This window comes from Octopus bimaculoides, chromosome 10 (assembly GCF_046866305.1).
Source record: "Octopus bimaculoides isolate indiv1 chromosome 10, ASM4686630v1, whole genome shotgun sequence".
Taxonomy (NCBI): domain Eukaryota; kingdom Metazoa; phylum Mollusca; class Cephalopoda; order Octopoda; family Octopodidae; genus Octopus; species Octopus bimaculoides.
The window spans coordinates 69163947-69187477 of NC_142937.1; positions in this window are offsets into that span (position 1 = coordinate 69163947).

A 23531-nucleotide genomic window follows, 5' to 3' on the forward strand; every position below is an offset into this window, starting at 1 on the left:
AATCAGCAGCAGCAGCAATGGTAGTAGTAGTAGTAGTAGTAGTAGTAGTAGTAGTAGTAGTAGTAGTAGTAGTATAATCATTGTTTTGGTTTGTTTTGCAGCAGTAGATTCTTAGGATATCATGAAATTATGTTCCTCACACTGCTTTGTTTTACAATTAGTGCCAATTCTTTAACAGCCATAAAGTCCTTGAAAAGAGAATAAATTACTTGAGTATGTCTACAAGAAATTATTATTTGGTATGACATTACTATAATTATTTGATATTTCACTCATAAAGAAGTCTCTGGTGTGATGGTATCTCAACCACAGGTGTCTTCATTGGAACATTATCTTTGTTGGGGCAGGTGCCAGCCAAGACATAAAGACACCTCTTCCCATTGTGGTAGACCTAACCCCAAAAGGGCAATCTGTCATTTTTAGTCTCAAAGTACATTATCCATATCACTACTACCATGCACCAGAGTTGGAGTCATCAACAACAATGCTAATAAAAATGTACTATTTGAATGGCCATTGACTACTCTGGGTTCATCTGCCCTTAGCAGCTTTGTGTTTTTTTGTTTTTTTGTCCTACAGGGTGTTCAATTAGAGAAAAAAATCTCCCACATCATAGGGCATGCTTTGTGGTGCTGCTAGTTTTGTTGCCAATGGCCTAATTTTGGCCTGTTTTTGTCCTGATATTTTTAATCAAACCATTGAAATTTCTCACTGCCTATCAAGGTGGTGAGAGAGGTGAGTATAACATGCTGGGAGCAATGAGATATGGGTAAAAGTTATTGCTATTTAATGTAGTTAGTGGCAGAACTGCTAGCTCATCAGACAAAATCCTTAGTAGCATTTCTTGCAGCTCTTTTCCTGGTTCTTTTACAAAGCCATTAGCACTATTGAAGTTGCCATGTAGTTTGAAAGACTATGCCCCCTGAGAGAGGTAGCTTCATTCCACAAGATGAGAATTTAAAATATGAGAAATGGGGGCCACAAGAGAATAGGTGTCTTGCTGTAGAGAGTCTGCATGGCTACTCAAATTTTAGAAGAGATGGTGGAGATTGATTGAAGGTAGAAAGAAGAGATTAAAAAATAGTGGTGATGGGTGTTTGTGTGTACCCTCAAGGTATAAGGTGAGTAGAAATGAGGTGGCGGGGGGGGGGGGTAAAGAATTGGAAGTGTTGGTGGGTAAAATAAAGGTTTATAAACAAAAGTACAGGCTGATATTGCATATTGTGCATACTTAGACAACAATGTCAGAATATTTATTTTGCCTCAAAAACAGGTTCCATTTAAATATTCAAGTAAAACTATAGAGTGACCACCATATACAGAAACAAAGTTAACTGGCTATTTGCATTTTTGATTAATTTTGCTAATATAACCCCAAAAAGAAAAAAAGGAAATACAAAAAGAAACAAGACAAAAGACAAAAAGAGGTGGTAAAGAATGATCAAAGGAAAGGCAAGATACCAGAATTTCATATCAGTTTGTCAAGGGTATGGCAGAAGTACTTTGTTTGATAAAACAGTAAAAGACACAGAAAGGATGTTAAGACTATCAAAGAGATCAATGATATGCTAATCAAGAAGAACCCAAGTTAATAAACATATTTGGCAATATTACAATTCCTTCTGTTGGCTCCAAAGACAAGCACGAAAATAAAAACACCATTCTAGATACTTTATGGGTAGAATGAAAATCCTGTCAGTGATGAAAAAATTATTAACAACCAGTGTAGTGTATTGTGATAGTATGTTAGCCCAGTGATTAGGGTACAGCACTTCTGATTGTAAGATTAAGGTTTTAATTCCCAGGTCAGTGATGCTTTGTGTTCTTGAGCAAAACACTTCATTTTCATGTTGCTCTAGTCAGCTCAGCTGTACATGAGTTCCAGCAATAGTTGGAAGTTAACCCTGTGATGGACCGGCATCCCATTCAGTTGAGGGTGGGAGCTGTAATCTCAATCACTTATACACCATGGAAACCTGATTAAGCTCCAGTCTTATAAGTCCTTGGGTTCATGACAAACCAAATTCTAAATATTAAGTTTTAGAGAAAATTCAGCTGTCTTTATATCTTTTCTTCAAAATCTAGGATTTTATGTAGTTTATTCATTCATTTTACATTGTTTTTTCCCAGGTTAACATAAGTTAGACAAATACATCATTGTAGCATAGTTTGTTGCTAATCCTTTCCTGTTGCTAGTCATTACCTAATACTCCTGAAAGGGATATCATACTTCAAAAGCACAAAGTCGGCAGACAATTATCAGAAGAAAAGACAACAGCCACACTGCTTGAATCTTGCCATTTTCAGAGAAGCACACGTGTAAACACATATAAATATGCACAGGCTTAGGTGTGTAGTTTAGAAACATGCTTCCCAACCAATGTGATATAGGGTTCAGTCTCACTGCACAGCACCATGTCTTTTACTATAGCACTGGGACCACCAAAGCCTTGTGAGTGGATTCAGTCGACAGAAACTGAAAAGAAACTTGTCGACCCCTCTGTCCAGCATTTGCCATGATAGATTGCTAGCCACTATACATTCTTTATTTTCTCTCCTTGTTTCTTTCTGTGTTCCTTTCTGTGGAAGAGCATAGGCTCGAAACATTAAAGACTTTTTCACTTCCCGAATGTTAAACTAATATATCTATTAGTTGTCTACACCACCTGTCTTCGTCTTGTTTTTTATGTGAATTCTCCCTATATGTATGTACATATCTGTGTTTGTGTTTACCGTTGTTCTAGACATCATATATTGGGTTGCAAATGAGAATCACCATCATATAAACGAGGTTGCTTGTTTCCAATCTTCTGTGTGAAACATGTCTACTATGGGTAAAAAATATTACCTGGCTGGGAAATCAGTGGGAGTTGGTGGTTGGAAGGGTACCTGGCCATGAAAAAAAACCTGCAATAACAAATTCCTTCTCACCCATATAATCTTATAAAAGTAGATGTTAAATGATGATGGTGAAGAGGAGGATTTACAAATATATCTATAATGTGCTTCTTTCAGTTTTTGTCTACATAATCCAATCACAAGTCTTTGGTTAAAAGTCAAATTTCTATCTAGTTAAAGGTTAACATTTTACCTTGTTAAAACAAAACAATATTACTAAAGTCGCTCAGAATGAATTTAAAAATTAATTTAGATTTTGGTAATTTGGAAATAGGTTTCAAAATGAGAGACTATTTGTTTGGAAGGTATAAAGAATTACTTTGTTTATTTTTTTTATGGAAAAGAATTAATAAATTTATCAAATTCTTTCCTTGTTTATTTATTTATAATTCATTTATGGAACATGACTGCAGATTATGTGATTATGTGAGCTCAGACTTCTTCATGGAGATAAAACAAAACCAAAAGCACAAAGTAACATAGAAGTGATGTTACTGAATGAATTTCAAAGTGAGAACATAAGTACAGCAAATAAGAGAGAGAGAGAGAGTGGGGAGAGAGGTGAGAGAGAGTGGGGAGAGAGGTGAGAGAGAGAGAGTGGGGAGAGAGGTGAGAGAGAGAGAGTGCAAGAGGGAGAAGGTGAGAAAGAGAGAGCTAGCAAGAGGTGGGGCTTGTTATAACAATGACTAAATGTATACTGCAATTCATTGACTCACTGATATGACAGTGTTTCATATTAAGATGGTTAAAATAACACGGTAATTCATACATGCAAACATTCATTGTAATCAAAGTGAATAACAGAACAAACCAAATCAGTTTAAGGATAATAATATGTGATAATAATTAATAAAAACGGTATGTGACTTTTACAGTTATTTTGAAGACAAAAGTAAGTAGTTATTTATAACACCACCCCAACATATAAACATATACAAGTGGGTGCTGAAAAGTTCTTGGCTCTAAGGGTATCAAGAAAGGCCTGGTTAGAGGCCCAACCTTCTGAGTTCTTTAACTGGACTTACAAAAACTGAAGAACTGCCACAATAATTGTGTGAATCTGAGAGGGGAATATGTTGAATAAAATCATAATTAACTGATCCTCCTGTATTTTCCTTTACCCAAAGCAAAACACCCCCTCATACATTAGTGTGCTTTCTTATATCTCAAACTATTTTCATTTTTAATTATTTCTTTTTCTTTTACCTTTTCCTGTTTTACAAGTTGCTCAGCAACCGCACTGGAACCAATGGCACAGAAAAAGCACCCAGTACACTCTGTAAAGCAGTTGGTGTTAGGAAGGGCATCCAGCTGTAGGGATCATAGCAAAGCAGACACAGGAGCTCATCGTAGCCCTGCAGATCACACGATTCTGTCAAACTGTTCAACCTATGCAAGCTTGGAATACAGATGCTAGTTGATTGTTATTATTATTATCATTATTATTATTATATAAGGTGATAAAAGCATGAAATTTCTCTGTACGGCCTCCATTGATCAAAGCTCTCTGTATATCTGCACATGTATATACACACATAGAGACATACATATTCATATATGCATATATACATATATTCATATATTGTTATTTCAAATAATCTTTAATGTCTCAACCACTCTCTAAAGAGCCTGGTGCATGAGCAGAGACATGATGTCATGAGGTATTTTTAGTTGTGATGAAGACATAGCTACCTTTATAGTGCTGTTGCCACATAAAAGCACCCCATACATTTTGGGATGTCAAAGGTGTTTGCAAGAGTATCCAGCTGTAGAAATGAAGCCAAAAATGACATTCACATGTATGGTGCAGACCATCACACCAACTACATAACAAGAACAACTAAATAAGAGTTGAATGACTGTGATCACTTCTCCAATGCATACAGCATGGAGAGTAAAGGGAAAGCAATGATGATGATGACAACGATGATGATGACAACGATGATGATGATGATAATAATAGATACAGCTTTGGTACAGAAAATTCAGCAATTAAGTGGCTTCTGCCAAGTTGGAATGTGCCATTAGGTCAAAGTATTTCTTATTATTGGTAAAATACCTAAGGAAGAAGTTTTGGCATTGAAGACACCTCAAGCTAAGTGAACCCTGGTCAATCCCAGTGCTGGTGACAAATAAAAGATACCCAGTACATTGTGTGAAGTGGCTGATGTAAGAAGGGGCATCTAACCATAGGAAGCAAGCCACAACAGACAGCAGGAGCCTGGTACAACTCTCCAGTTTACCAGTCTTAGTCAAACCATCTAACCCATGCTAGCATGGAAAATGATGAACATCACAAAAATGTTCCTAAACTATATTACACCAAATTTGAACTTTTTCTCCTCTTTGTAGAATGATATATATATATATATATGAATTATCTTACGTGTTAGAAGAAAATTAACTAGCTAAATAAAATTTAAAAAACTGTAATGTTGCAATGCATAGCAAGTAATTTGTTTCAAAAATTTTTTTATTTAATTATAGTGTCAATTATTTAAATTATTTCATTACTCAGGGAGAACTTTTCAAAACAATGGTTTGAAAAGTTCTCCTGGAGGACAAAACAATTTCTATACTTGTCAGCATAATTTTAAAAAAATCAACTCTAATATATATTGATACATACAGGCATGCAGATGTATTTGTAATGATACTCACAGACACATATGTATATATAATCACACACACATACACACACACACACACATATATGTATGTGTATATATATATATATATATATATATGGGAGAATATACAAAAAATAACAACAGACGAGGACAGGTGGTGTAAATAACAAAAGTATATATTAGTATGACGCTCGGGAATACGGAAAGTCTTTGACGTTTCGAGCTACGCTCTTCAACAGAAAGAATACGGAGACAAGGAGAAAAACACGGAGAAAAAAATTGAATAGTGTTCAGTCAACGGTCAATCATATATATAATCATTTTAATGTATGTCCACATTTCTTAGACTGCATGGGTCAGATGGAATTTCTTGATTTTTTATGGCCAGCTGTCCTTTCTGTTACCAGTTCCATCTGTGTCCAAGTAAGGTAATGTTTCCCTATGCCCAGAAGCATTTTTCATAGTAAAGAGACAACACATCACATGTATAACAGTGAACTCATTTACAGCCATCACATGATGTCAACACAAGGAAAAAATAACACACACATACACACACACTGTTTGGCTGAATGGTTGTAAAGTTCACTACACAATCACAAGATTCTGGTTCAATCCTTTTCTGTGGTATGTTGCCCAAATGTTATTTTCTATAACTCTACGAATGAAATTGGGCTGATGAAGGGAAAAGTATAGAAATCTGTTAGGGGGATTGTACCTGAAATTTAAAGGGACTGTTCTATCACACTATTAATTTAATACCATATGAAAATGACATTGAATGCAACCATGGATATGGAATACTCGACCACTTACAGGGTGTGTAAATCTATGGGCTTGATAGTCCTGTTGATTGAAAAGCTGAAACATCATATTTGGAAATTCTGAGCAAGATCCATTGATAGATGTGGCTGTGTGGTTAGAAGTTTATTTCATAAGCACTTGGTTCAGGGTTCCATCCTACTGTGTGGCAACTTGGGTAAGTGTTTCTACTACACCCTCGGGCTGACCAAAGCCTTGTGAGTGGATTTGGGAGATGGAAGCTGAAAGAAGCCAGTCATATCTATTTGTGCATGTGTATGTGTCTTTGTGTCTGTGTTTGTCCCCCCACCCCACTGCTTGACAACTGGTGCTGGTGTGTTTATGTCTCTGCAACTTAATGGTTCAACATAAGAGACCAATAGAATAAGCACCACCAGGCTGTAAATAAATAAGAGCTGGGGTTGATACAACTGACTAGAAATTCTTTAAATGCAGTGCCCCAGTATGGCTTCTGTCTAATGATTGAAACAAGTAAAAAGCAAAAGGATATATATATATATATATATATATATATATATATATATATACATACACACACACACACATACATACACACTTTTCAGCTCCATCCCCAACTCACCACTAAAACATGTGTAGTCATGTAACTTCTCTACTGCAAGAAACCTGTTCTGCTCTAGTCCTTTTCTTTCATACTGTACCTTTCTCAACTTATTCCTCTATCCTAATGTTCTTCCTCCCCACACAGGGGTTGTAGCCTTGCAAGCTGCATGGCAGCATCACTAGAGCAGGGAGACATGGAAAAAAGCACTCAGTATATAGTGTTAAGGGGTTAGCATTAGGAATGCTATCCAGCCAAAGACAGAAACCACGGCAAATAGGCAGTGAAGTATGGGCTTATCAAATCCTGTTAAACAATCTAACCCATTCCATCATGAGAAACAGAAATTAGATGATGATGATGATGATGATGATGATGATGATGATGATGCTGATGATGATGATGATGATGATGTCACACACATATGCATACAACACACAGTAATTAGTAGAGGGGGAAGAAATAAACACAACCCAATTACTTAAGTTTGGCCTCTATCCCACGTATTTAAAATGCTGGTTTAACATAAAATGATGAACAGCCAGTTCTGTCTGCTTTACAACATGTCCTGTGTCACTAATTGTTACTCATGTTGGCCATTTCAGACATTTCTGACTTGCTTTTTGAACTTATTCAACAAATGGATTATAATAAAATGAAGAATTCAATAGAAATCAAGAATGCACCAAATGCTTCCAACAACCAAAAGCATTGTGAATAAATCATTCAGAATAATGCCTTTTAAATCCAAGCAGTGAAAGTATAACAGTAAATGTCTTCCTGCGAAGAAAGTGCTATGACCTTTTTATATGTGTTTGCTGTTGGCTATATCTACATTCCAGTTGTATTCTAACCTATGTTAGGGTCTTAAAGGTTGTATTCACTTTGTGATTTCCAGCCTAAAGCTAAATTTTTAACCAAAGATAATTGATGTCAGATTTATGTAGTGTAGAATATGTGTGTGTGTGTATGTGTATGTGTGTGTGTGTGTGCGTGTGTTTGTGTGTGTGTACATGCGGGTGTGTGCGGGTTTGTGTGTGTGTATGTGCCTGTGTGTGTAGTAGTTATAAAAATTTACCTTGGTTAAATGGTGAACAAAATTAATGTAAAATTTCTTTAAATTACTTGGAGAAAATATTGAAGAATTAGCTGGCACCATGGCATAATGGTATGGAATATATGAAGGAATAAATTATTGAACAGAGAAAGTATAATGCTTACATATATATATATATATATATATATATATATATATATATATATATATATATATATGGAGAGAGAGAGAGAGAGAGAGAGAGAGAGAGAGAGAGAGAGAGAGAGAGAGAGAGAGAGAGGGGGGGAGAGGGGACAGAGAGAGCAAAGAGAAGGGAAATGTCAGAGAGAAAGAGAGAAAACGAAATAATCAAAACCAGAAACAGATAATTCATAAAAGTAAGAAAGACTAAAGAGAAGGAAAGGAAGACTTAAAATTATAAAAAAAAGAAAAGAAATCATGAAACTAAAATAAAATGAAGGAAAAACATAAAACAAAAGGTAAGAAAGAATGATGGGTTGGGGTGGGTGGCTTAGAAAGATGGAGAAAGAAAAGGTAAGAGAAGGGGTGAGAGGAAAAGATTATGGATTGGAAAAAGAAAGAAAACAGAAAATGAACAGAATAGAGAAATACAACTACTTAGAGAGTAAACAACAGAGAGAATATTTGAGATAGAAATGTGGGGGAGAAAGGAGAAAGAGAGAGAGAGAGAAAGACAGAGAAATAAGCAATAGAGGACATTTGAATATAAAAGTGATGAGACAAATAGAGAGGCTAAAGGCAATGAGAGAATGCAAGAGAGAAAGTTAGAGATGCAATAAAGAAAAGAGAATTAAAATCAGAAGAGGAATACAAAATGAGAAAAAAAAAACAAAAACAAAAAATAGTTTTTAATTTTTTAAACCAAATTTTAAAAAACACAAAAAAATTATCCACATAAGACTAAGTTTTTTAAATAATTAAAAAAAAATTATTTAATTAAAAAAATTCCTTTAATTTTAGAAATATTTTTATTGAAAAAATATCAACCTTCCTCTGTGCTTTATGTTTTAATTAAATAAAATTAACTATTTTTAATTAAATAAAACTCTGAAAATCTCCTTTAAAATTTCTAGTTAATTCTTGTTATTTATATTTATACTGTAAATTGCAATTTGATATGAGTTTTATGTGAATGAATATATTTTTAAACATCTATACCAAATGGTAATGGTCTTGCACTCAGTATTCTAAGATTGTGGTTTCAATTGCCAGACTGGGTAGTGCATCATCTTTTTTAGTAAAACACTTCATGTCACATTGCTCCAGCCAATTCTGCTATAAATGAGTTCCTGCAACATCTGGATGAACTGGCATCCCGTCCAGTAGGCAGTGTTGAAATCTTAGCAACTTGCACCATGCAAACCAGATTAAGCTCTGGTTTTATGGATCCTAGGATTTATGGAAAACCTAAATTATTATACTGATATATACACAATGAATTAGGGACAGATGAGCTGTTAACCTGTTTACTGGTGAAAGAGCTGATGATTTGTATCTTGCAGTCAGCATTATACTTAACTGAACTCCAACCTTGATCAAGAGATTTTTAATCACTGTAGTCCACTTAACCACACCTAAGTCGGGTATGATGGTATCTGATTGTGTTTAGCTATAAAGTGTATCGTTTTACTGAGGCTAATTTCTTACCTTATTGTTTTAGGTTAAAGTGGTCCAAAGGCTTCACTGTAAGTGTTGGGAATATATTCGGCAAACATTAACAGCATTGAAACAAACTAGAATATTTGTGAATAATTATGAATGACACAGATATGTATTTAGTTATTTAATATACCCATGTCTAGTCACATGCTAAAATATTTTTATGACTATTCAGATTACTGTGTAGATGTTCCTATACCCAACAACACACACATGTCTATATCCATTCATTTATTCCTTTCATACTCATTTTTCCATGCTAGCATGGACTATACCGCATGAGATTTGAGGCAGGATTCTACAGACAAATGCTTTTCCTGTCATTGATCCTTACCCGTTCTTCAAGAGTTATTACTTGCCTCAAGACCCTGTGCAGACACAGGTGATACTCAGAGTAGCAAGAGACTGCTTTGACTCAGATAAAATTTTCTAGTAATCTCTACTACAGTATTGAATACTCTTTCTTCTGATAGTCAACATTAAATGGGTTTATGTGTGAGTGTTTATATATATATATATAGGACAATAAAAAATAAGAAGAAGAAGACAGAATGCTAAACTGAAAGCATATTTTAATATAGATGGGCATAAGGAGGATTAAAAACGATTTCTAACCAGCTTTCATTGCATGGCAAATTTTCAAGAAGAGGGGAAATGAAAATAATGTTTTTTTACAAAAATATAAAAAATATATAAAAAAATAAATATACCAATACATTATATTGTCTTTGAGCTTTTAAAGTTCAATGGTAATCCATGTAAATAATTGTTAGATATATTAGGATGCATGGAATTAAGAATCGTGTTGTGTTTAAAAAAGGCTGAGAGTTTATGTGTTAAACAGGAAGTATGGTGTCAAAACAGGAAGTGTGCCTAAGGGAAGACAATTCTGTGGGTTTTATACTCTTTAGTTGGAGTTCTGGACTCTTTGTCAACAGGAAGTTTACGTCTGTTCTTAGAGAAACAAGAAGTAAATTTATATGTATTTCAATGAGTAGGCAAGAGAAGGGAATATGGTCACCGAGGAGTTTGCATGTTAAGAAGAGTTTCGAATTTCTCTATAAAAAGATTCTCCTTGTTGATTCTTACTTATGTAGAGATTCTGTCTTTACATTGATAGGAAGGGAATATAAGGAATTTAGGGTTTTTATTTTTGGTGCAAGAGTCTACGTGGCCACTGAGTAGAATTTGGCGGTGTTGTGGAAGATTTATTTGTTCTTTATGGACAGCTACTCTTCTAATCTAACAGTTATCTACATGGATTACCATTGAACTTTAGAAACTCAAAGACAATATAATGTATTGGTATATTTATTTTTTTAATATATTTTTTATATTTTTGTAAAAAACATTATTTTCATTTTCCTTCTTCTTGAAAATTTTCCATGCATTTAGTAACTTCAGTTCTGTCACTGAATTTAGCACTGTGCACTAAAACACTAACAAAAATTAAGTATTGAAGTTGTAATCCAATGCTGTTTTACCAAAAATAGATTGTCTCCCTTCAATAGATGATTTACTGTGAGAAGCTGAGAAACTGGAGTGAGTGATGATGTACTTCCTATAGCAAAAAGGCCTAAGATAATCAGTTATATGCATGTGTGTGTGTGTATGTATATATATCTCTTATAATTACGATAATGAGAAATATTTCATGGATGGAGATTTTTATATTTTTATTATTGCATTGCTACATATGTTTCAACATAACATGTATTTTGATGGGACTACCCCACCACATCTATAGGATATTATTGAATATTATTTATAATATCCATGAACCATAAGGGAGTTCATTACTTTAACTTGCTTACTTTTTCCTATGATTTCACATTAATGTTCTTAGGACTGCCTTGTTGTTTAGATTTCAGGATATTAATCATTCTAAACCAACAAACGTTTCTGCTGGATTAATGGGCAGTGCACAGGAATGAGTGTGTGGCTGACAGTTTGCTTCCAACTACATGGTCTCAAGTTCAGTCCTACAGTAGCATGTTGGGCAAGTGTTTTCTACTACAGCCCTAGGATGACCAAAGCCCAGAGTTGTAATAGAAAACACTTGTATGTATATGTGTGTGGGTGTACACTTAAACACACACACACACATATGTGTATATATACACATTCATACATGATGAGCTTCTTTCAGTTTCCCTCCACCAAATACTCCCATATGGTTTTAGTTGGCTCTGGGCGATAATAGAAGATGCATGTCCAGTGTGATTGAACTTAAAAAGTATAATGTGAGAAAGAAAACCTGTTAACCACACATCCATGCCTGTGGCTAATACATTTATGTAAAGTATCTAATGTAATGTCTATATGTACCTAGGTATCTATGTATGACTATATGTGTGTGTATGCATACATATAAATGCAGTTATGGCTGTGTGGTAAGAAGCTTGCTTTTCAGCCACGTTGTTCCGGGTTCAGTCTCACTCTGTGGCACCTTGGGCAAATGTCTTTTACTATATAGCCTCAGGCTAGCCAAAGGTCTGGAAGATGAAAACTGAAAGAAGCCCATCGTGTGTGTGTATATATATATATATATATATATATATATATATATATATATATATATATGTATGTATGTATATGTGTGTGTCTTTGATTATCTCCCCACTTGACAACAGGTGTTGGTGTGTTTATGTCCCCATAACTTAACAGTTCAGCAAAAGACACCAACAGAATAAGTACTAGGCTTCAAAAATACGTCCTGGAGTCAATATTTAAGACTAAAGCTCCTACAAGGTGGTACTCCACCATGGTCACAATCAAATGACTGAAACAAGTAAATATATATATATATATACATATATATGCACACACACACACACATCTACAATACACTGAAATAACATACACCCATATTTATATTATGTTTATTAACACACAAAATTCCACATTTAAATACACAAAATTTAGTATATTTTCAAACAAAAAATTCAGACACCCATGTACACCTAAAATATTTAGCTACCATCGATTATTTTAACAAGATTGATCTATTTCATACAGACTCAATTTCTTAAATTAGGTTATTTATTTTTTGTGAAATTCCTCTATTTTTCTCAGAAATAATATGTTACAGCTCCAGGACATAACAGAGAGTGGCTATCTAATGAGGTGGATGCAAAATTCCATCAAATGTTTATAGAAAACTAGTTAAAGATGGGTAGCTGCTGACTGACATAAGGCAATTTCTAATAAGATTGCATGTTTATATTTTTGCCGCACCAATCTGATTTACCTCGATAATGGATTGGTAAACCATGTAGAAAATTCATTCTTAGTGGATTAAAATCACACAATGATTCCAAATTAAGAATAAGAATATATTTTAATTATTTTTATTTTCCCTTCCAGTAAAAATTTTCTCAGATTCTAGAGACGCTATATTTAATCACGAACAGAAAAAAGACTAACAAGATCAAGGAAGTGAACCAGGAAGTAGCAATTGTGAGATATATGATATGATTTTCCAGATTATTAACCATATCATGATTACAGTGTTGTGTTTTTTCATCTGTTCACTCATTTTTACATGTCTTTCTCCTTCATGCTAGCATAGGTTAGACGAATATATTACAAAGGCAATGATTTTTACAGCTAGCTGTTCTTCCTCACACTAACCCTTAACTAGTTTCCAAATAATGGGTCACTTATTTCACTCATTTTCAAAAGTGCAAATTGAGAATATAATTAGTTGAGGGGAGAAATGATAACACCACCAGTTTGTCACTCACAGGCTTTGGCAAAAGTGCAAAAGTAAACTAACATGTGCACCCACACATGTGTATGTCATCATCATCATCATCATTTAACGTTTGCTTTCCATGCTGGCATGGGTTGACAGGTGAGCATGCGTGTATGTGTATATATATATGTATTATATACATATATTGAACAACATAGGTGCAGGAGTGGCTGTGTGGCAAGTAGCTTGTCAAACACTGATATTTGATATGATTGTCTGTTACCTCTCCAAAAATGTCTGACCTTGAATCTATGTGAAATATAATTTCATTTGATTAGGTGTTACAGTCTTAATTCTTTTGATATCAACCCACCTAGACTTTGCTTGGCTCTATCTTACAATCATTGCTTTAAAATGATTCTAAATTAAAACCTTCCATAAAAATTCCATGTTAATTTATGTTCCAGATGTTAATTTAATAATGACAGTTATTTTACTAAATTCTTCACTATTTTCAGAATTTTTGAAACAAGGCAGTATGTTTCAACTGAAATATGGTAACAAAATCTTAATAAGGATGAATTAGCCTGGATCTTTCAAGCAAATAACTCAAGTCTAGACACAGTTTCAGCAAAGAACAAAAGCATTGTTGTCAGTTGGAAGTCTTGCTTGAAATTTGTTTTTGGTTATTAAACAATGTTCAAAATCTGTCTTTGTTCAAAATCTGTGTTTGCAATGATAAATAGATGAGAACAGCCAAAGGTTCACCATAGATTTCCTGGATACACAGGTTGTGTTTAATTGGTCGAGATTACATTGAAACTCCAGAGTATTTCCAAACCTTGCATACCCCTGCATTTTCTCTTGTGTACCTTTTAGGGATACACACAACCTGATTTGAGAACTGCTGAAATACAGGATCAAACAGCCCAAGCCATTTGGAAGGAGAGTTACTGAGAGGGAAACAAACAGACAAACTGATTGATAACAAGAGCCGATCACAATAGAATAGTAAGAGTGAAAGAGAGACAAGTATTGGTAAACAAAATATGTGTAGAGAGAGGAGAACATTTTCGGCACTACACAAATATATGATTACAATTAAAGTCGATTATTTGAAAGCAACAGAGATGAAAAAGCTCAAGTGTTTAAGATTTTGGTAATAATCAGCAGAATAAAGTAGCAGAGTAAATAATAGACAGCATTTCCTGAAAAAAGGGAGGAAAACAGTTCACCAACCAGACTGGTAGCTTGCCAAATTCTATCAGACATTATGATGAAGAACCAAAAAGAAAACAAAAAATAACAACAACAATAATAATGATGGCATGCACTGATCTCTCAGCTCAGTAATGATGATGATACTTTATAAAGTAATGGGAAAGGAGATGGTGGTTTATTGGTTTTGGTAGGGGTCGTAGTGGGTGTGGCAGTGAAGCTGATACTGATATAGGAGATGGAAGTGAGGGGAAGGTAGTGGTAGTTTTGGTGTGGGCAACGCTAATGGCAGTGGATGTTACAAGGATAAATATATTATTGTACCTGATGGTGGTACTTGAGTGGGGAGAGTAGTTGAGATAGATGTAAGTGTTGTTGTTACTGGTTGTTAAGTGGTGGTGACAGGGTAGTAGTTTTGGTGAAGATAGATTGTTATAATAGCAATAATAGGGATTTTGTAAATTTTGGTGGGGATAGTAAGGCAGGGAGGTCATGACAAAGTTGTCAGTAATATGAGAGATGGTGTTGGAGACTATGTTAGTGGACATTTAGCTAGTGGCTTGTTGCTGGGGGTTGGAATGGCAATGACAGGGAGGTTCAGGCTATCATAGCTGAGGTGTAATGGTAATGGTTTTGGTGCTCTCAGTCTCAGTTGTGGTAGGCATGGTGTTACTGATAATGTGAGTTTAGGTGATGGTGGTGGTGGTGGTGATGGTGTGGGCTCATGTCAGTAATGGGGAAAGGGAGTGGTGTGCCTCAATATTGTTTGTGATTGAAATAATAGTAGTGGTTGTGGTGGTGGTGGTGGTAGAGTTTGAGTTTATAGTGGTTTCAAGGTGAGTGTTGGCAACAGTATTGGGTCGATGATGGGGGAGGGGGGGCGGTAGTGGTGCTACTGTGCCAAATTAAATTTGTTACTTCGATTTTGTTCCTTTTCCATATATTTTATATATATATTTATTTTGTTTTATTTTTTTGGTAAACTCAAAGCCAAAAGGATGTCATAGAATCATATTAGTAGCAAAGTTTTCTATATATAGTTGTTATATAGACACACACTAGTATCATTTCTACAATGACCTAGACCTGGCAGCAGCAGTGAGGTGGGGGATGTTGTTGTGATGAACAAAGAATTAGGACAGGGGCTTGGGTTGGGTCCAGAATACAGACACTGCCATCCTTTAACTCTCGCCCCCCCCTCTTGCTCTTCCCAATACTTTCTTACAATAACACAGTTTCTTTCATAACCCAATTGTTTTCCCATTTGTTGTTCTTCCTATATATCAAAAGGAATTACTGGGATACAATACAAAATTTATTTTCCTTATAAGGTAATCAGTGTTCTAGTTTTTTTTATTTTTTGTTAGAGGTATTTTTCTTACACTGCTTAATTTTTATAAAAAACCTAAGCATCACAATGTAGTTATATCTGAAGGTTAATGATGTTAAAAGAACAGAACTTTTTCTTTTATTTGTGCACAAAAATGTTGAAACATGGAATAAACTACCTATTTCAATAGTTAGCCATCAGGATACTACATGTTTAAAATTTCCATGTTTTCTGAAATTCACCAATACTACTCCTGCCTCCTGACATACTTATGTACCCTTTCCTCATTATAGCTCTTTTGACATTAATTTCACTGTCATTTTGTTTTATTCTCTGTGCTATAGATGCACTTTTAGCTTTCATTGCTATCTTCCTTTACTTCATTCATGGCTGGCTTTGGTCCCCTCTTTTAACCTTTGTCCTCAAACAGTTGTTCTCCTGAGTACTGTAAACAATAAGTTCATCATTTTTATTATATAGGGTAGGGAGTTAGCAGAATCATTAGCATGCTTAACAAAATGCTTAGTGGCATTTTGTCTGTCTTAAGGATCTAAGATCAAATTCTGCTGAGGTTGACTCTACTACTTATTTTATTGTCCTCAAAAAAATGAAAGGCAGTTATGTATTTGTATCAATGTTATTGACTAGCCCCACTCCATTATCAGGCCTTGTGCCTATTGAAGAAAAGATTATTATTATTATTATTATTATTATTATTATTATTATTATGACGACACTGAGGTACAAATATATGAAACCCAATGTATCCATTATGACTACCCATCTGATATTATTATTCTTTACGTTCTGAATTCAAATTCCGCTGAGGTTGACTTTGCCTTTCATCCTTTCAGGGTTGATAAATTAAGTACCAGTGAAACACTGGTGTGGGGGGGGGGATCAATGTAACTGACTAGTCCTCTCCCCCAAAATTTCAGGCCTTGTGCCTATAGTAGAAGAGATTATTATTATTATTATTATTATTATTATTATTATTATTAATGGTGATATCAGACAGAATTGTTAGAACATATGTCCTGAGTTCAATTCTCATGGAAACTAACTTTGCTTTCACTCAAGGTTTGATAAAATAAGGTACCAGTTAAGTACTGTGGTCAATGTAATCAACTAACCAATGTAATAAACTTACTACATGCAACTCTCATTAGCAGAGTTGTTGTCTTGTGGTTTGTTGACAGCAAGTCTTGAATCTCGAGAATCTTTCTTAAGATTCTTGCAGAATACAAGATAACATTTTTCTGCCAGTCAACAAGTCTCAATTCCAAAATCCTTCAGATTCTTAAGTAGTAGTTTGGGTGGGGTGCCAAGTGCACCATTTACAAGGAAAAATTATCAGTTTACTCTTCCCCAGTGGAGGCACAATGGCCCAGTGGTTAGGGCAGTGGACTCGCGGTCATAGGATCGCAGTTTCGATTCCCAGACCGAGCGTTGTGAGTGTTTATTGAGCGAAAACACCTAAAGCTCCACAAGGCTCCAGCAGGGGATGGTGGCGAACCCTGCTGTACTCTTTCACCACAACTTTCTCTCACTCTTACTTCCTGTTTTTGTTGTGCCTGTAATTCAAAGGGTCAGCCTTGTCACACTGTGTCACGCTGAATATCCCTGAGAACTACGTTAAGGGTACACATGTCTGTGGAATGCTCAGCCACTTGCACGTTAATTTCACGATCAGGCTGTTCCGTTGATTGGATCAACTGGAACCCTCGACATCGGAAGCGACGAAGTGCCAACAACAACAACTCTTCCCCAATCATTTTGTCTTTTTTGTTAGATCCTGATATTTCTCAATTTTCTCAATTTCTTTGGTGTTCAATCTTACTACTACTACTACTACTACTACTGACAGAATCAACAGTGCACTGGAATAAATGCTTTGCAGCTTTTCTTTCAGCTCTTTACATCTGAGTTTCAAGAGTGTTGTGGTCAAGTTTGCTTTTCAATACATCAGGGTCAATAAAATAAGTACCAGTCACGTACTGGAGTTGATGTAATCGACTTCCCCATTGCTCTCAACATTTCTGGCCTTGTGCCAAATTAGAAACAGTTATCATTATTATTATCATTATTATTGTTGTTCTTGTTGCTGTTGTTAACAAAATTGCTAGCATGTTGGGTAAAATGTTTAGTAGCATTTTGTCCATCTTTACATTCTGAGTTCAAATCCTGCCATAGTTGCCTTTGCCATTCATTCTTATGGGGTAATGAAATAAGTACCAGTTGAGCACTGGGGCCAATGTAACTGACTATACCCATCCCCCAAAACTGCTGTCCTTGTTCCAAAATTAAAAATTTTTTTATTATCATTATTTTGTTATTGTTATTATTATTATTAGTGGACGTTAAATTATTATTATTATTATTGTTGTTGTAAATCATTACAAAAGCGAAAGAATTAAAATAAACACAGTACCAAATTTCTTGCTCCACTCTGTATTTGTGAGTTTGAAGCTACCAACAAGTAATATTACGTTTGTAGAAAGTCTTGACTCTACTTACCTCGAAAAAGAGGTCTGAATTGCCTATCAACTTCACAAAAATCAATAAAATAAATTCTTGGAATATACAGCAATCAAATGATTGAACGACTTCCTTCCACTTTACCATTTTAAAGTGCATGGTATTAAGAATGTTCTTACTCACATCTTTAATACTATTTAGAAAGGTATAAATGTCTAATACAATTCATTTACTTCTTGCATTAATGTATAATGCTTCATACTTATATACAAAAATATCATCATTATTATTATTGTTGTTGTTATTGTTTTTTTATTATTATTAAGCTGCTGAGCTGGCAGCATTGCTAGCACATTAGACAAAACACTTAACAGTATTTCTTTCAGCTTTTTCTGTTCAGAGTTCAAATACCATGAAGGTTGGTTTTGCCTATCATCTCTATGAGGTTAATAAAATAAGTACTAGTAAAATACTCGGGGGTCAATGATTTCAACAAGCCCCCTTTCCCCATTTTCAGGCCTTGTACCTATGGTAGAAATGATTAAGGCAGTGAGCTTGCAGAACTGTTGGTACATCAGAAAAATCATTTCTGATATTACTTCCAACTTGTTATGTTTGAGTTCAAATACCCACATGGTCAACTTTGCCTTTAATCGTTGACAAAATAAGGTACCAGTTGAGTACTAGAATCCACAAGGGGATACTGAAAATTACCTGGCTTTGGGTAAAAGAAGATACTGGAGGATCAGTTAATTATGATTTTATTCAACATATTCTCCTCTCAGATTCACAGGCTTATTGCAGTGGTCCATCGGGTTTTCTAAGCCTGTAAAAGGATGGGCCTCAAGTCAAGCTTTTCACAATACCTTTAAAACCAGGAACTTTCCAGCACCCCTTCATGCATAACTGACTAACACCCCACACCCAAGAATGTTGGCTTTGTGCTAAAATTTAAAACCATTATTATACTGGATGGTCAAATGGTGAAATCATAAAACAGCGAAAGACAAGCCTTCTGGTATATCTTTCAGTTCTTTTATTCTTTAGTTCAAATCTCACCAAAGTCAACCTTGCATTTCATCCTTCTTAGACCAATGAACAAAAGAGCCATTCAAATACCATGTCCAATGGTTTTGATTTATCACTTCCCCTCAAAATTGCTGCATTATACCTAAATCAGAAACTATTAAGTTAGTAAACTGGCAAAATGATAAGAGCATTTGGAAAAAATGCTATGGCATTTGTTCTGATTCCACATTTTGCATTCAAACACCACTGAGGCCAATTTTAACTTTCATCTTTCCAGGGTCAATAAAAAAACACCAGTCAATTACTTCATTGTACACATTTATGATTTACAGTTAGAATAAATGGCTTTATTTAATTCACTCACAGTTGTCTTTGAGAAAGTCATTAACACCACACATACTCTCATTTTTTCCTTTCGTTTTTCACATCTTAAGCTGCACATCCATAATTGAGAGAAATAGTAGAAGGTCAGGTTAAATATAACTACACCCCTTTATGTTCTGAGATGAGTTTCTAAAAGGACAGTGGGACAACCAGCATTTGAATTTGAGACCACAAAAGTGTTGATTTATGAAGAGATGCTGTGACATGTTAAAGTGATTTGTTGTCATCTCAAAATAACTTACACATTGCAATATTTGCATCTTCCATTGCAATATTTGCATCTTCAGCTGCAAGTAGCTGTAGAGTTTGTCAAACTTAGCATTTTTAGTTGTGGAATTTCTTGAAGTGATTATTTGTGCAGCTATCATATATTTCTTATTTAAATATTTCTTCTTGTTTACATTGTCTTGGATTTGTAATATTCTGTGCCATTTCAATACTAAAATGGAATAAATACGTTTTTGAATGAAACTCAAAACTGGGTCAAGAGTTTGACCAGTAGATTTATAGATGATTTAATACTGTATTACTATGGCAACTAATAATTGTTTATGATACAAATACAAGGCTTGTATTTTGAAAGGTGAGAATATGTTAATAACATTGATCTTAGTATTCGGTGGTTTATTTTATCAATATAGTAGGGGAAAGAGGACCTCATCAGGATCCAAACTAAAAAAATAAAGAGCCAAAACAGTATCCTTTTCACTGCTCACACAGTTCTGTCAATCAACAATCCTTTCAGTGTCTACTTATAATAAGAAAAAATATGATTTCTTCTGCAGAGATAGTTTTATAGTTAAAGAAGTTAGGATCTTTGACTGTGCTTGTATTGTAAAGATTATTATCTATGAAACTTATATCATAAAAAATATGCTGTCACACTATTACAACCATAAATAGTACTTTCTATAATAGGTACAAGGCTTAAAATTTGAGGGTGGGGACTAATCAATTTAATCAACCCCAGTGTGTAATCGGTACTCATTTTATCAATCTCAAAAGGATGAAAGGCAAAGTCAACCTTGGCAGAATTTGAACTCAGAACATTAAGACAGACAAAATATCACTAAGCATTTTGCCCGGTGTGCTAACGATTCTATCAGCTCACCACCTTATTATAACCATAAATAATACTAATATATATATATATATATATATATATATATATATATATATGATTATTAGAGTTATATTTTAAACAGGGAGGCGTGATGTGATGGCAGGGGATGGGCAAAAAATTACCTCTCACATTGTACATATTGACAAACATTTTAACAGCAAATGCAAGGCGTTCATCAATTCCAAATGAAATTGTAAGAGTGAAAGAATGCTACATGAAGACACTGTTATCACCAGCCTAACTTTATTAGTGTCACACCAATTGTCATGTAAAATAATGAATATTTTTCTTTCACACTCTGCATAATTTATTATAGTTCAGCAAAATCATTAGAGCATTGAAGAAATGCTTTCCAGTATTTGTTCTGACTCTTGACAGTCTGTGTTCAAATCATAACAAAGTCAACTCTGCCTTTCATCTTTCTCGGGTCAATAAAATAAAGTATCAGTCATGTAATGGGGGCTAATGATATCAACTAATGCCCATTCCTCAAAAACTACTGCCTTTGAGTTTCATTTAGAAACAATAACTACTATTATATAGAAGGCATGAGGAGTATGAGGGGAAGAGTAAGATGGTTGATTACAACCATCTTTCTGTATTCTAGCTTTAGTTTCCAGTGGGTCTAGCTTTGCATTTCAAGCAAACACAATGAATAGAAGACCACAAAACCATTAGTCACATATTAAGGATGGTTCCCTTGGGACCACCTGATCAATAGATGTGTCATTATCATCTAATGTAAGGCATCACTTACATGCTCATACACACACACATGTGTGTATATATATATATATATATATATATATATATATATATATATATATATATATATATATATATATATATATATATATATATATATACTTTTATTCTTTTATTTGTTTCATTCATTTGACTGTGGCCATACTGGAGCACTGCCTTTAGTTGAACAGCCTAGTTATGGTTATGGTGGGAAATAAACAAACCAACATCGGTTGTCAAGTGCTGGTGGGGAGATAGTCAATTGATGTATAATGTAATAGATATGTACTATGAGTGGTCTCTCTATTACCAGTAACAGAATACTTAGCCTATGGAATCCTTGCTCAGTATCAGGATTCACATGCTTAGCTATTCCAGAAACAACTGTAAAAGACTAACCTTTTATCATAACTACTCTGCCCCATGTTTATAGTCTCTATTTATATTAAATGGTTTTTTGAGTGATGCCAAGTGTTTTGCTTTTCCATTCTATTTTAATCTCTCTCTCTCTCTCTCTCTCTCTCTCTCCCTCTCTTACTCTCCATATATATATATTCGTTTATATTTATATAAAGGGCATTATTATTATTCCCTAACTCTTGTAAAAGAGTTTTATCCTTTTTTGAATATATATATATATATATATATATATATACACACACACACATATACATACACACACGCATACATACATCATACACATTTCAAATGTCATGATTTTGCTATCCTAGATCAGGAAATAGTTACAAAATATCTCAAGATCAATTGAAACACAGAAACCCTTGAATTTCAAAGGAGGTCCCAAAGGTGTTGCTTATGTTACATTGCTATTACATGTAATCCTCAGCTGCCATAGAAAGTGATTCAAGTAGGTTATAGCATCTCATTGCTGCATGATTTCTTTGTTAAACCAATAAACAATGACATCGCTAAGAACAACTACCACTCTCAGAGTGGTTGACATTAGGAAGGGCATCCAGTCATAGAAAACCATGCCAAAACAGACTTGAGTCTGGTGCAGCCTTCCAACTCACCAACCCTGCTCAATCCATCCAACCCATGCCAGCATGGACAATGGACATTAAATGATGATGGTGGTGATTACTCAGGTATTGCTTACATACACATATATATCAATATAAAGAATATTGGCAGAACAGTCTAATTAAAACTTCACAAATGTATGTGTGTATGTGTGTGTGTGTACAAGATAAGGTATAAATAATAGTCATTACATATCTTTTCTTTATTGTAGTAAATTTGGTTTACAGCTGTTTCTAGTTATCATTATGCCTTCATTACTGATATGTTTACCGACCCGATACATTGATCAGTTGAGAAAAATTGAATAATCTAAAACAATTAATGCTACTTTCATCAGAGCCTTTTCTGATATATATATATATATATATATATATATATATATATATATATATATATATATATATATATATCAGAAAAGGCTCTGATGAAAGTAGCACATATATATATATATATATATTATGATTTCACTCAGGGATAGCAATATTAATAACCTGTTGTTTGAACTCAATATAATTATGATTCAGAATAGATTAGGCAAGTACAGAGCATAATATAATATCAGTGGAATGCCAAAGGAACAGGGATTATCTTGCCAACTTCATAAGCTTACAACTGTTTCTGTGATAAGAAGCAGTGCACTCAGAGTTGAATGCTTGTGCAATGCTTTATGACTTCCTCAGAGCTGTAAATATATACATGCATGCATGCATACACACACACATACATACATACATACATACATACATATGATACAAGTGAGAAGATGAAGAATTAATTCAGAGGAACTATGTTATTAGTTAAAATTGTTTCTGTACCATTCCATTTCTAACCACATTAC